Source organism: Macrobrachium nipponense, chromosome 1 (genome assembly GCF_015104395.2).
Source record: "Macrobrachium nipponense isolate FS-2020 chromosome 1, ASM1510439v2, whole genome shotgun sequence".
In the NCBI taxonomy this organism is placed as follows: domain Eukaryota; kingdom Metazoa; phylum Arthropoda; class Malacostraca; order Decapoda; family Palaemonidae; genus Macrobrachium; species Macrobrachium nipponense.
Genome location: NC_087200.1, coordinates 126,742,486 through 126,756,411, shown reverse-complemented (window position 1 = coordinate 126,756,411; position 13,926 = coordinate 126,742,486). Strand labels below are relative to the sequence as shown.

The 13,926-nt window shown below is 36.9% G+C and overlaps 1 protein-coding gene across 4 annotated transcripts in view; it reads right to left on the bottom strand.

Moving 5' to 3' along the window:
• Positions 1-4,607, bottom strand: part of LOC135219608 (RING finger protein nhl-1-like) — a 147,042-nt gene extending 142,435 nt beyond the window's left edge. Inside the window, exon 1 of one of the 4 annotated variants that reach the window (XM_064256514.1) lies at positions 4,336-4,607. The gene's annotated coding sequence lies outside the window, so the exon portion shown is untranslated. Of the gene's footprint in view, positions 1-1,717; positions 2,277-4,335 lie in introns of those variants that run through there. The other 3 variants (XM_064256506.1, XM_064256513.1, XM_064256507.1) reach the window with 3 other exon arrangements.
• Between the last annotated feature and the right edge of the window lie 9,319 nt (positions 4,608-13,926).

Sequence of the window (13,926 nt, the reverse complement as noted above, 5' to 3'; positions counted from 1 at the left end):
CGTTCAAGAATATTTATTCTTGCTCTGCCCGTATCTAATCAGGAAAACAAATCACTATCATAATGTGTTTGTGTGTGTGTCTATGACTTAATTCTACAAAGGTTCCATGAAAGGCTTTGGATAATTCTGGCATTGAGAAATATTCAAAATAGAAGGAACAGCAGTGATCAAGGACCGCGGGTTAATGGGGTTTAATTCTTTGAGGGGTACTACATTTTGTGACGTCAGACGGATCTAGGATTCTGTAGCTAGCTCTATAGAATACTTATTGTCTTTTGCTAAATATTTAATAATATTACTAGTTTTTTTCACAATGTGGATTTAATTACTAATACTGATAACTTAGGAATTTAAACAAATATAGAAAAACACATCTTGCAAAAGAAATTATTTTACTCTTGTATCCTATGCACAACGTATATGCACCTTTTCATAAAGATACATTGCTTAAAAGTATCAATATATTTAGATACATTGCTCAGATGTTTTAACATTAAGGAGTAAATACTTGTTTTAAAGGGAAACACACGTCATTCAACAAACAGCGCCTCAGTGGTGTGATTGGTATGGCCTTTGCCTGCCACCTCGGTGGCCGCGAGTGCGATTCTCGGGCATTCCACTGAGGAGTGAGAGATGTGTATTTCTAGTGATAGAAGTTCACTCCCGACGTGGTTCGGAAGTCACGTAAAGCCGTTGGTCCCGTTGCTGAATGATCACTGGTTCCATGCAACGTAAAAACACCATACAAACAAACACATCATTCAACACACATTAGCTTGAACTTCTTGAAACTTCAAGTACAGCCTCTTTGCTGTATTCAATATTTCTTTTGAGATCAAATGATTTCTGTGTTCAAAATTGTTATTCTAAAGATCGTTCGATAACTAACAAAATATGTGGCAAAATCAAGAGGTTAACTAGTAAGATTTGACTTTTCTATTGCTCATTTTCTGACAGCAGTTCCTTTTCCAGCTCTGTAGTCCTTTTTCGCCATCAGAGCATTTGCATATTTTTCCCATTGTTTTCAGATGGTCATATACTTCTTTAGAGGGCTTCATTCATTTTTTGTCACGTCTGCTTATTATACTTGTCCAGGAGTTATCTTCTAATGGCACATATGACCCAAGATATGGATATTTTGGAAATTAACGGGCAAATAAATTCACCAAAGTATTGTAAGCTACCTTTCTCTATTGCTTCCTCAAGTTGGTTATCGCCAGTCTCTTGCAAACGTTCAGTACAGCCATTGTCTTTTTCTTCTGCACCGAAATTGTCTGGTAAACAACCACATTATTACCGAAAGACTCGATTCACGTTGCAGTGACTCATCGTCGTTACTATATAAAGAGGTTGGCATATCAAGTAAAGAATGATAAGCGCCAGCTGTTATGTTATCTCCTTTGCAATTGTCGTCTACATTACACTTGGAGCCCATGAGAGAAATATCTTTCTTTAAAAGATGATACCTAATTCTTTGCTTCACTGCAACTGTTGTAGGTAGGCAAATAAATGCTCAAGTCCGTCTTGATAACATTTGCTAATAAAATGCAGCTACTCTCCTCTGCCATTATGCCAACTGTAGAAGCTATCAGGAGTTACTTGGAAATAGCATGACACACGTTTTACCCTTTATCATTCTTACTTTTTTTTTTCTTTGAGGGTGGGTGGATAACTTGGATATTGTTAACATTATTTACTTCTTTCCTGAGCGCCTTACCTGTTTGTTTGTGACTTTCCCACGTCTGTGTAGCTATTGATCCCTCACAGATTGCGTCTGCTTATGTCTCTAACCAAGCCTTATCTTTTATTACTGATAGTATTACCATTATCTCTGGGGACCTTCAACTACGGAAATAACTGTGTAACCAGGTTTTCCTCACCACCTACAGTTTAGCACTCCTTGCCAGCCATTGTGTTCACCGATGCCTATGATGTTCTTTCTGAATCTTGCTTAAAAATATAGTATCACTATCTGTTGTGTTTATGCCCGCGCGCGTTGGAGTGACAATTTGAAGACTTAAATTATCTTTCGTTTCACACAGAATTGAGGTTGTGAGGCCCTTGCCTTCTACGACACTTCTGATTCCTAGGTAATTGTAACGCACATTTTAAAACACAAGTATTTCGGGTATTTCCATTCATTCACTCATACAACATTTCCATTATTTCCAAGCCGTCATTTCTCTTATTCCTACACAATAAGCCTCCTAATCTTATGCGGGTTTCTTTTTGAAATTCTCCCCATCAGGTCTTCTCACTGATTATTCTAAGTCATAACAGACGTAAGAATATTCTACTCATTCAAGGAGAACTGTCTTTGAACTTAAAACCTGTAAGTTGTGGCATCATGTGCTGTTTGTTTAGCCTGCCATTTTCTTACGGCAGTACCTATCCACAGAAAACGACAACCTTCCTGCAATTTCCACCTCTTTTGAGCATACACGAGGCTATACACCAACATTTTAAATTCAATGATGCTATCTCTAAATGCAAAATTATTCACGGCACCCTGACAGAGAACATGGCTGAAGAAAAATGCACCAAAACTAAAGGGATGAAAACAGATACAGGAGTTTAAAGGAAAGACAAAGCAAAATTTACATGATTTGAATCCAAGTCACGAACTATTTCTTTCCTTTTCCGAGTTGTTTGTTTAGTACTTATTTAGCCAACTGTGTAGCATATAAACTACCAAACACAGCGTGGCTGTGGGATCAGCATTTCTATGCGCTCTAGGCTACTCATCATCCTCTTAATAGTATTATAATATCAATAATATCCCAAGATGTCGTGGAACGCTTAACAAGTCTTGTTGGATAGCCTAGGTTAAATATATTATTAAAGAATAGGTGACGACGAACATCTCACGTTGTTTTGCAATGCAACCCTATTTCCAGCGTCTCGTCAGCTAAGTTGATATCATGGGTTCCACAAAAAGTCAGTTTAAAAAACATGATTAAATCAGAGAATATGAGGGCAAAGAAAAATAACCGTATAAACAGGAAGATGAAGAAACTTGATATGCGTAATTATTATTATTATTGATTATTAAAAAATACCCATAGTAGCATGAGTCTTGAAATTGAGGGACAAATCCACCGTTATTTTTAAATATATGTAGCCCATAGATCTATGATGTAGCCTACCCATACATAACTGCGAATTTTGTTGTTTTGTTGTTGTTGTTATTATTATTATTATTATTATTATTATTATTATTATTATTATTATTATTATTATTATTATTATTATTATTATTAATGCTCTATGTCAGGGTTAGCATTTTAGTAGTCTGAAGAGATTCGAAACAGCTTTAACAATGCTGAATAGCATATTTACTTTGCAGGTTCACAGGTAACTAAAATCCTTTATGTACGAAATACGTGTAGCCTACAGATACTAATATCCCCACATTCTCTACACGGGAAGAAATAACTGTACTGAAATAAAATGAAGCCAAGTCCCTGCGATTAATTAATTACCTTACATAAGAAATCTCTGCTCATTGTATCTCATATCTTATAATTTCACCGTTACACAATAACTTATTCGAGCACCTCTATTTTATTTTCACACTGACAGTTAGTTTGATTCCCGTTATCAATGGGATCTCAGTGTCATCTCGAGCGCTTTGTTCTCTTTTAATAATAATAATAACTGACCATCAACGTTTTACCTTCACAGATTATTTCGAATGCTGTAACCGAGATCGAAATCTATTACGTAGTTCTTGTTTTTAGTCAGCAAACGTCTTCGCACTTATCACTGCTCTGATGATCACGTCAGTAGTCGCTTATCGCTTTCAACAACATGAGGCTGATACCGGGTATTCCCGAATCCTAAATCAGATGTGGAGAGTCAACACTCAGTCAAATAATAAACATGATGAAATGCGCCATATTCCCACGCAATGGACGATACTGATAGACATTGTGTTTCTCGGTAGCGGATCGTAAATTTCATTTTTTTTTTATTTAATGAGAATATCAGAGTCGTAGAATCTGATTATGATGAATTTATAACTTTAGTTAAGTGTTGTTTAATATATGTATGTATATATATATATATATATATATATATATATAATATATATATATATATATATATGTGTGTGTGTGTGTGTGTGTGTGTGTGTGTGTGAAAATAGGATACACCATTTAGGAAAATTGACTTGGCACAAAAATTAGACTAAGAGGGTAGATAGAGATAGCAGTTGGTATCTATCCAGATAATGTTGCAGGAAACAAGAAGTAAGGAAATCGTCCATGGCCAACCATGACACCCTTGTGTGACAGAATTTTGAAAGCGAGGAAAGTGTGATTAAACTTCACTTACCCTTATTGAATGCTTGAACACCAGAGCTCTGATGACGCCACCGGTAATGTTTGCTTTTATGACTTTACTAATTTTCGTCAGTTATCATCGATTGACTCCGTGAGTCGTCTATCTTAACCTTATAAATCTATGACGTTCGATATTAGCACGAAACTTTAGTGCGACCACAGAACTACTTTGGAGTATTTAGTTGTCTGTCACGTCACAGGACTAAAAGAAAACTCGTCCACTTTCGACAACTTCCAGTGATGGAAGAAACTTCCTAATCGACGGCATTCGGAGATAACACCTTATCTTTGCAACTGATAATATAATCGTTGCCACAGTTTACTCGCCAGCGGGTCTGGGAAATGCTTCGCAGTCAGTGCTTTCGAATAATTCACTCATATGTTTCTTTTGTTTTAAGTTGCCATTTTTTTTCATCAGGCTTAATTAACACAATGTATACAAAGCTATTAAGCAATAGATTTAAGCTTCCAAAATAAGACTTGTGAGATAATTAATCTGAAGAAGGAAAGACGGCATTGATCATTTTAATTCTGCTTGAGAGGACTTATCCCCATAGGGGGGTAGTGCCGTCAGTACACTTCATGCGGTGCACTGAAGGCATTACTTGAGGTTCTTGCAGCGTGTCTTTGGCCCCTAGCTGCAACCATGCAAGCGCCTCAGTGGCGTGGTTGGTATGGTGTTGACGTCCCTTCTCGGTGGTCGCGAGTTCGATTCTCGGCCATTCCATTGAGGAGTGAGAGATGTGTATTTCTGGTGATAGAAGTTCACCCTCGACGTGGTTCGAAGGTCACGTAAAGCCGTTGGTCCCGTTGCTGAATGACCACTGGTTCCATGCAACGTACAAACACCATACAAACAAACAAAGAAACCTAGCTGCAACCCCTTTCGTTCCTTTTACTGTACTTCCTTTCATATTCTCTTTCTTTCATCTTACTTTCCACCCTCTCCTAACAATTGTTTCATAGTGCAACTGTGAGGTTTTCCTCCTGTTACACCTATCAGCCCTTTTACTGTCAGTTTCCATTTCGACGCTGCATGGCCTGATAGGTTCCAGTGCTTGGCCTGTGGCGTAAATTTCATATTCAATTCAATTCAATTGAGACGACTTATCCAAGTCGTCTTATCAACTTTGGCGCCATCTCCATTCTGCTCGAGACTTTCAATGGAAAATATTTTCAGTTTTATTCCCTAAATTTCAGGGGCGGACTGGCCATTAGGGCATTTGGGCAATGCCCGGTGGGCCGGTACAAAGGCCAGCTCCGCTTGGTAAAAATCTTTATCTGGTTGAATGGGAGGATTAATGCTCTTATTTACTTTATGAGGTCAGTAAGGTGGGACAGGAATGTGAGGTCAAGTTAGGTCACCGGATTAACGGCAGGTACCTCTCTTGACCCATCAGACCCAAGCTTCAGCCCGGCTGCCAACACAGTTTGCTATACTCCCACACTGAAGGTTCAGCTGCTCTGATCATCTCATTTTACTCCTGACCAACGACCAACGTGCAGTTGGCATCCGTCGATACAACAGTATTATCAGGTATTTATTTTTCCAGTGTTATCACGTAGTTATTGGAGTTATTTGTCTTTGGCAAGGAAATATAGTGCGTAATGAATTATGTTCGTTCATAATTTAGTATTCATGATCGTCACTCTTTTGTGATAGTACTTGTTTTCTTCTTTATCAAAGAAATACAGTATAGTGCATTGTAAAGCATGTTCGTTAAATTATTTAGTGGATGTGATAACTACTGTCTTGTGATAGCAGATAGTATGTGATTCCTTGTTAACAACGAAATGTAATGTGTGTTGAGTACGGCAAGTAAATAGTATGTGATTCCTTTTTAACAACGGAATATAATGCGTTGTGAGTACGGTAAGTTAAAGAATTTAGTTATCATCATAATTAGTTTTTTTAGAATTGATTTCTTGTTGAGAAAAGAAATGTACTGCGTTAGTGCTCATGCTAATTACTGTTTTATGATGTATATGATTTTTAGTTGAGTAAAGAAACGTAATGCGTAGTGAATTATATCCATTAATGCCCTGCCCATGATAATTAGTGCTTTAATTGTGATACTGTCATATTTCCAAGTTTCTTGCTGACCAAGGAGATATACTGTATAGTGAATTATGACCATTAACTTAGTTCTCATGGTAATGATACTAGCTAAAATAGTTACACCATTGCAAATTTGCATTATTGTTTAATAGTAATGATAAAATTCATATATATATATATATATATATATATATATATATATATATATATATATATATATTATATATATATATAAAATAAAGGTTTTTTTGCCACGAAGGAAAAAAATGAAAAAGCGAGATAACCGAGTACTTTCGGTCCTATTCGGACCCTTTACTGAGGCAAACTGATTTTACAAAGAACACCATAGTCAAAAGAAGGCTTAATATACAAACTGACACTACCAGATTAGCCATAAGGGCGATTTTCACTCTACAGAGAGGAGGAGTCGCCAGTGGCTAGCCACACCTTGAAGGATACCCGCAGTAAACAAGTGATTCTTCCAGAAAACAGTACATTTTGAAAACAACACGGGAGCATATACAATTTAATATCATGAATTTTTACACAAATTTTCCCAACAAAAATTATTATTAATGAAAAGACGAAAGAAAATATATATATATATATATATATCGAGCAAGAGAAAGAGGGAGAGATAATATCGATGACCAGAGAGAGAGGAGAGAGAGACGAGAGAGAGAGAGAGATAGATTAGAGAGAGAAATTAAGAACTATATACATGTGGGACTAATTCATTAGTTGTTCATTTATTTTGAGGTCCTTCATAAACATCTTACAAATATATGGGTCCAAATGGTACATTCCCAGACTAAGATTTAGGTTGTTTTTATTAGTGATTTGTATAATTGCCGATTCCAGTAAATTTCTTGAAACATAATCATTAGATCTAGCAGTTACCGAGGTATCACCCCAATTAATACAATGAGATTTTTCACTCAGATGGATAAACAGTGCATTTGAAGTCTGGGCTGTTCTAACTGAATACATATGCTGCTTAATCCGAACACATAAATTTTTACTAGACTGACCAACGTAAAACGATGGGCAATCCTTACAAGGAATTTTGTAAATTATGTTGTTATTTGTTACAGGACTTAATCAGCATATCTTTAATGGTATTGTTATAAGAGAACACTACATTAACATTAAACGATTTAAATATTGATTTTATGGTTTTAAATCCACGAAAATAAGGTGAGCTAAGTACATTTTTAGGCATTTCTTTTTCATTAATAGCAACATTATAAAACTTTTTATGAGCTTTTTGATAATATAAATCAATTAAATGAGGTGGGTAGCAGAGATCGTTTCCTATCTTTTTTGTGTATTATTTTTCTTGGTCCAGATATTGTGGACTCGTGATATGCAAAGCGCGTAGGAACATAGAAGAAAAAATTGAAATTTTAATATTAAGATGGTGGCCAGAATAAAAATGTACATATGTTAAATTATTTGTGGGTTTTCTATAAATACTGAATTTTCAGTGGAAAGATTCTCTATGTATTAATACATCTAGGAAAGGGATGACATTGTTATTTTCAATTTCAACATGTTTTGGACAGTTTTAGGATGGCACTAAATTATTCAATTTAGACAGTAAATCATTTACATCAATACCACCAGGTAAGACTACTAAGATATCATCGACATATCAGTACCATTTTAAGGGGATAAGTGTGATATTCGGGAGGTGTTGTCTCTCTAAAAATTCCATATATATGTTTGAAAGGAGAGGTGATAAAGGGTTACCCATGGCCATACCAAATATTTGTTGGTAATATTCTCCATTAAAAATAAATCTGCAATCACAAATACATAACTTAATTAAGGAAATTATGTGACTAACGGACATAGGCACTAACGGACATAGGCAATTCATGCAGTACAAGTTCATTACTTAAATATTCTAGCACAGAGTCAATAGGGACTTTTGTAAACAAAGAACATACATCAAAACTGACAAAAATATCGCTAGGGTTTAGTACAATGTTATTTAATTTTTCCACAAGATCAAGAGAATTCCGGATGTGTGAATTAGATACAGTTCCTAGTAGCGGGGATAACAGTTTAGTAAGATATTTAGATAGTTTATAAGCAATTGATCCTACAGTACTAATAATTGGGCGCATAGGTTTGTTTTCCTTATGAGTTTTGACTATGCCATATAAATAAGGTAATGAGGGACACTTTATAGTTAACTGACACAAAAGTTCTTTTTTATCTTTAAGAATTTGTTTGATATTGATATTAAAGTTTTTTATTACATGGTCCAACGGATTTTTTGCGAGTTTTTTGTAAGTTATTTCATCCTCTAGTAAAGTATGCATGCGTGATATGTAGTCAGTTTTGTCAAGAACCGCTAAACTATTGGATTTATCAGCCTTGGTAATGTGTAAGCTATTATCATTCTTCAATTCTTTTAAACTTTTTCTGTAGCGAGCGGGGAAGTTATCTTCATGGTAGGCATGCGTAGCACTATATGTCATGCCTTTGATAATGTCTTAAATGATTTTGTGGTAGGTCACAGTATTTTTCAAACTTATATAGAGATGTCGCTATTGATAAAGCTGAGGGTTTGTTACAAATGAAGAAAGACAGCCCAAAGCCTAATGCGCGCACTGCATTATCACTTATTTGTTTGCTCGATAGATTCACCACACAATCACTTCTAGCATTATTGGTCCAATCACTGTCGTTGATAAGGTTGTTTAATTTTCTGTCCAGTTTTCTAATCAAAGTGTCTGTAGTTCTACGATGTTTTCCATATATTTCTTGCCTTAATGCGTGTTTCCAATCAGCGGGAATCGAGTAGTTGAAGTTACTCGGGCTTTTTCCAGTTCTTTAAATTTCTCCTTTTCCTCCATTTTCGCGGCAGCAATGTGACGTTTTAATATGAGTGATGAAAATTCATTAAAAGGATGTTGATCGTATCTTCTTATGCAGTATGGTAGCAATGATTTGGGTAACACTTGTTCCGCCAGGCATTTTTTCAGGAATTTCAGGTGAATTCTGGTAGAGAGCGCTGCTTGTAAAGACTTGGAGAAAGAGGTGACGAAACAGCTCAGCAGTGGGAACAGGAAAGCAAAAGTAAACGTGGCCCTCATGATGAATAACTTGATCACGAAGTATATAAAACGTGATGCTATGTATAAATAAAGGTTTTTTTGCCACGAAGGAAAAAAATGAAAAAGCGAGATAGCCGAGTACTTTCGGTCCTATTCGGACCCTTTACTGAGGCAAACTGATTTTACAAAGAACACCATAGTCAAAAGAAGGCTTAATATACAAACTGTAAATGATGTTGTTATTTGTTACGGGACTATTCTTAATTAGCATATCTTTAATGGTATTGTTATAAGAGAACACTACATTAACATTAAACGATTTAAATATTGATTTTATGGTTTCAAATCCACGAAAATAAGGTAAGCTAAGTACATTTTTAGGCATTTCTTTTTCATTAATAGCAACATTATAAAACTTTTTGTGAGCTTTTTGATAACATAAATCAATTAAATGAGGCGGGTATCCTTCAAGGTGTGGCTAGCCACTGGCGACTCCTCCTCTCTGTAGAGTGAAAATCGCCCTTATGGCTAATCTGGTAGTGTCAGTTTGTATATTAAGCCTTCTTTTGACTATGGTGTTCTTTGTAAAATCAGTTTGCCTCAGTACAGGGTCCGAATAGGACCGAAAGTACTCGGCTATCTCGCTTTTTCATTTTTTTCCTTCGTGGCAAAAAAACCTTTATTTATACATAGCATCACGTTTTATATACTTCGTGATCAAGTTATTCATATATATATCGTATATAATATATATTAATAATATATATAGATATATATATATATATAATTATAATATATATCTATATATATATATATATATATATATATATATATATTCAAAATTCCACCTCGTCTCCTCCCAGAAAATACAATTACATTGAAAATTTAGGCCTTGACTAGAGGACGAGGGGTTTGAACAAAGAAAAAAAAAGTTGAAAAGCTAAACTAAACAAAAAAAGTATAAAAACTAAGGCATAAGGCCGGTTTTACTGAAGAGGGAGGAATTTACATAAAAGCTGGACTCTAGTTTTAAAAGCATTATATTTACATAAATTTACAGAGGTCCAGGAACACGAGGACAGGTGAAACTGCTTTTCAGTCCACCCGAGCATGTGGTGGAAGCAGTCCGGCCCCGCTTTTAGGAAACTTTATGCAACGGAGCAAAATTGCAAGCTTCGAAGGATTTCCAAGTTCTACCACAGCCAGGCACAGCATTTGTCTGCCAATAGAGTGGCATAGGCATAAGGCAGGGGGCCACACGAGGCCGAACTTTACTCACTGTTTTTTCTCAATCAAAAGGCCACTCAGGGGGAATGAAATGACTGGGAAATTTACACAGCAGAAACTATTTCGTGGCTTAAATTCACCTGGGGAATGATACTAGTATCCCAGGGGAGTAATTACAGAATAGAGCCCAGATGGCGAGGGGGAATGAAGCACTGCACAAGTCGCCTTGGAAAAAGGAAATGAAATACAGACAAAAGATAAAACAATTCCCTGGTTGAAATGGAATTTCCCTTACAGTACCTTTAGTGATGATGCTGGTTGTCTTCTCCTTGAAGTCTCGACACTATGGACTTTTAAAAATATACTTGGGCTTCCCAAAGCATGGGAAAGCCAGGCCCAGAGGGGGGGTGGGTGGGGCAGCGGTGTCTGGTAAGGGGCAAGTGGTCTGACCTCGCTGAGGTCTCGTATTCTTCTGAGAAGTCCTCTCCTGGGTTCAAGGCCTTTTAAAGCTTTCTCCTGGATAGCTCCACCTTCAGTCCCTGTAGGGGATAATTCCAAGCACCAATGGGAGAAGAGATAGCTTTTTCAAAAGACAGGGAGAATGGATTCCTCCAAAGTCGAAGGGGCAACTTGTATAGATACATTAAACTTGGGTAAAATAGCTGAGTTCTGTTGTCCATACCTAACTGACCGTTTGTGTTGTATTAATCTCTGGGGAAGTGATTTTCCTGTAAATCCGATGTAAGATTGGTCACAGTCCTGGCATGGGATCTGGTAAACCCCAATGTCCTTGGGCGATGTCTTTTGTTGGACATTAATCAGGGATTTGGCTAAGGTGTTCGGGTAGGTAAATGCAAAAGGGTTAGACACAATTAAAAAGGTGGCTCAGAACCTTGGAAAATCTAACCCTTTTGCATTTACCTACCCGAACACCTTAGCCAAATCCCTGATTAACGTCCAACAAAAGACATCGCCCAAGGACATTGGGGTTTACCAGATTTCATGCCAGGACTGTGACCAATCTTACATCGGATTTACAGGAAAATCACTTCCCCAGAGATTAATACAACACAAACGGTCAGTTAGGTATGGACAACAGAACTCAGCTATTTTCAACCATATAAATGAACATAACCATAGAATAAACTGGAATTTGTCACATATAATTTATAGCAGCAACTGCCGGTACAAGAGTCAAATGATGGAATCGGCCTTAATAAAAGAGAGGCAGGTAATGAACATCTCAAAAGGAGCGTCTATTTCAGATGGGATCGACGAAGTTTTCATTCAACCAGCGCTTAAGAAGATTAAAGGAAGATTATCATGGGGGTGACCTAAATTGGCTACCTGTCTTACCTGTGGAGGGATCTCTTGGTATAAATACCACCTTTTCTGTAAACCTTTCTCATTCATATACCTGAAGAGAGAGACAGCAGTCTCTGAAATATAGTACTTTTTCTCTTTATATTTTGGTGTTTTTTATGGGCTCCTTTTTATTGGATCGGAATTCTGTTGTAACAAAACATTTTTTACCAGTCATATCTATATATATATATATATTATATATATATATCAAGGTGGTGCAAAAGTAGGTTAACATGGACTATGTGAGTTATGTGATATACTGTACAGATAATGCAGAGGGATTATTGCTTCGATTTACATTTCTAACGTCGATCTTATATGAAGTTGACATTTTATTATGAAGTTGACAAAGTTGTACTTTTTTCGTTTTTCAGATATGTTCGCTAGACACACCAGTGACACTGACGATGGTTAAATCGAGCCAGAAGAAGAGAAAAGGTGGCGCAGAGAAAGAGCGGGAGCGAAAGAAAATGAGGCATGCGATCAGTGCTTCAGAATGTAGAAATATCTCTGATATTTTCAAGATTGACCCTAAATCCTGTTCACAGCTGGAGAAATTGGAAGGTGAAACTTCATCATATGAATCATTGAAGTTTAACATATGACACCAGTTACTGGTATATTGAAAATCTCTACTACTGGTTCCTGCCTGGAGGCACTGCTAACTGAAGTTGATGCTCCAACTGCTTCTTCATCTACATCTCTAAGTTCGCCGATTCAGTCATTTCAGAGTAACGGTTCACTCGCTCCGACCTCAGACGAGAGGTGCTCTTCGATTTGCTACTTTAGTAAACCACGTGGAGATCATGGACGCTCTCAGTTTTGGAGTTACCAACCATCCACATCAAAAGACTGACACAGCTATTGTTAAGAGGTCATTCTTAAGAAAAGATAGTAGCAACCGATGGCTGTTGTACAATGTGGAAAATCATTATCTTCACTGTTCAAAGTGCATAGCATTTTCTTACAGTTCGGTTAACAGCACTTTCATCAGCGACATGACAGATTGGAGACATGTACACGTGCGTGTCGAGGAACATGAACGCACAGAACTACATCTTAGATGTTCTGCAGCATCCCTAGTAGTGCGACAGCAGTCCAGTATTTCCCACTTCCTCTCACTCAACCTTCGTGAAGAGGTGAAAAGAAAACGAGAGATGATGGAGAGAACTGTGGATGTGATCAAATTAATTAGGAAGCATGGACTGAGCTGCATAGGAACAAATGAAGAAGCAGCATCGTACACACTGGACAGTGTCGAGGCCGACCATGGAACTTTTCTAGAGATCATAAAGCTACTTAAGAGGTACGATTCCAGAACAGATCAGCATCTGACAGAAGTCATTCAGAGCAGTAAGCAAAGACATAGTGAAAAGTTTACGCGGAGGACGTGGCTCTCCGGTTACTTTGCTGTCAAAAACAACTGTTAATTCTGTTATCACAATCATTCGAGGTAACATCCGTCAGTGGATCTCTCCAGATATTAAAGACATGTTTGCTGTGGAGCTTTTATTTATTTATATATATTATCTAGTTATTTATATCTATTTTTCAACAGTTCAATTGTTATAGATATAATCTAAACCAGTCAGTTATGTCCCTACATAGGCCTCAAAATACCCCTAAAATTGCTTAACTCGCTTCGCTCCTCGCCACTCACCCTCTCCCTCGTCCCCTCTCACGGGGCTGCTCTGAGTGAAGAATGCCCGGACCGCTTTAAGTTTTAAGAAACACCCGAGTCCGGCCCTGAAATGTCCCTTTTAAAGGATTTGTTCGGATTTCGGGATAAACGAGCATGAAAAATATTTCTATAAAAATTACTCAATAACATTTTTATATAGGTTCTTCGCCATCTCGCAAAGGA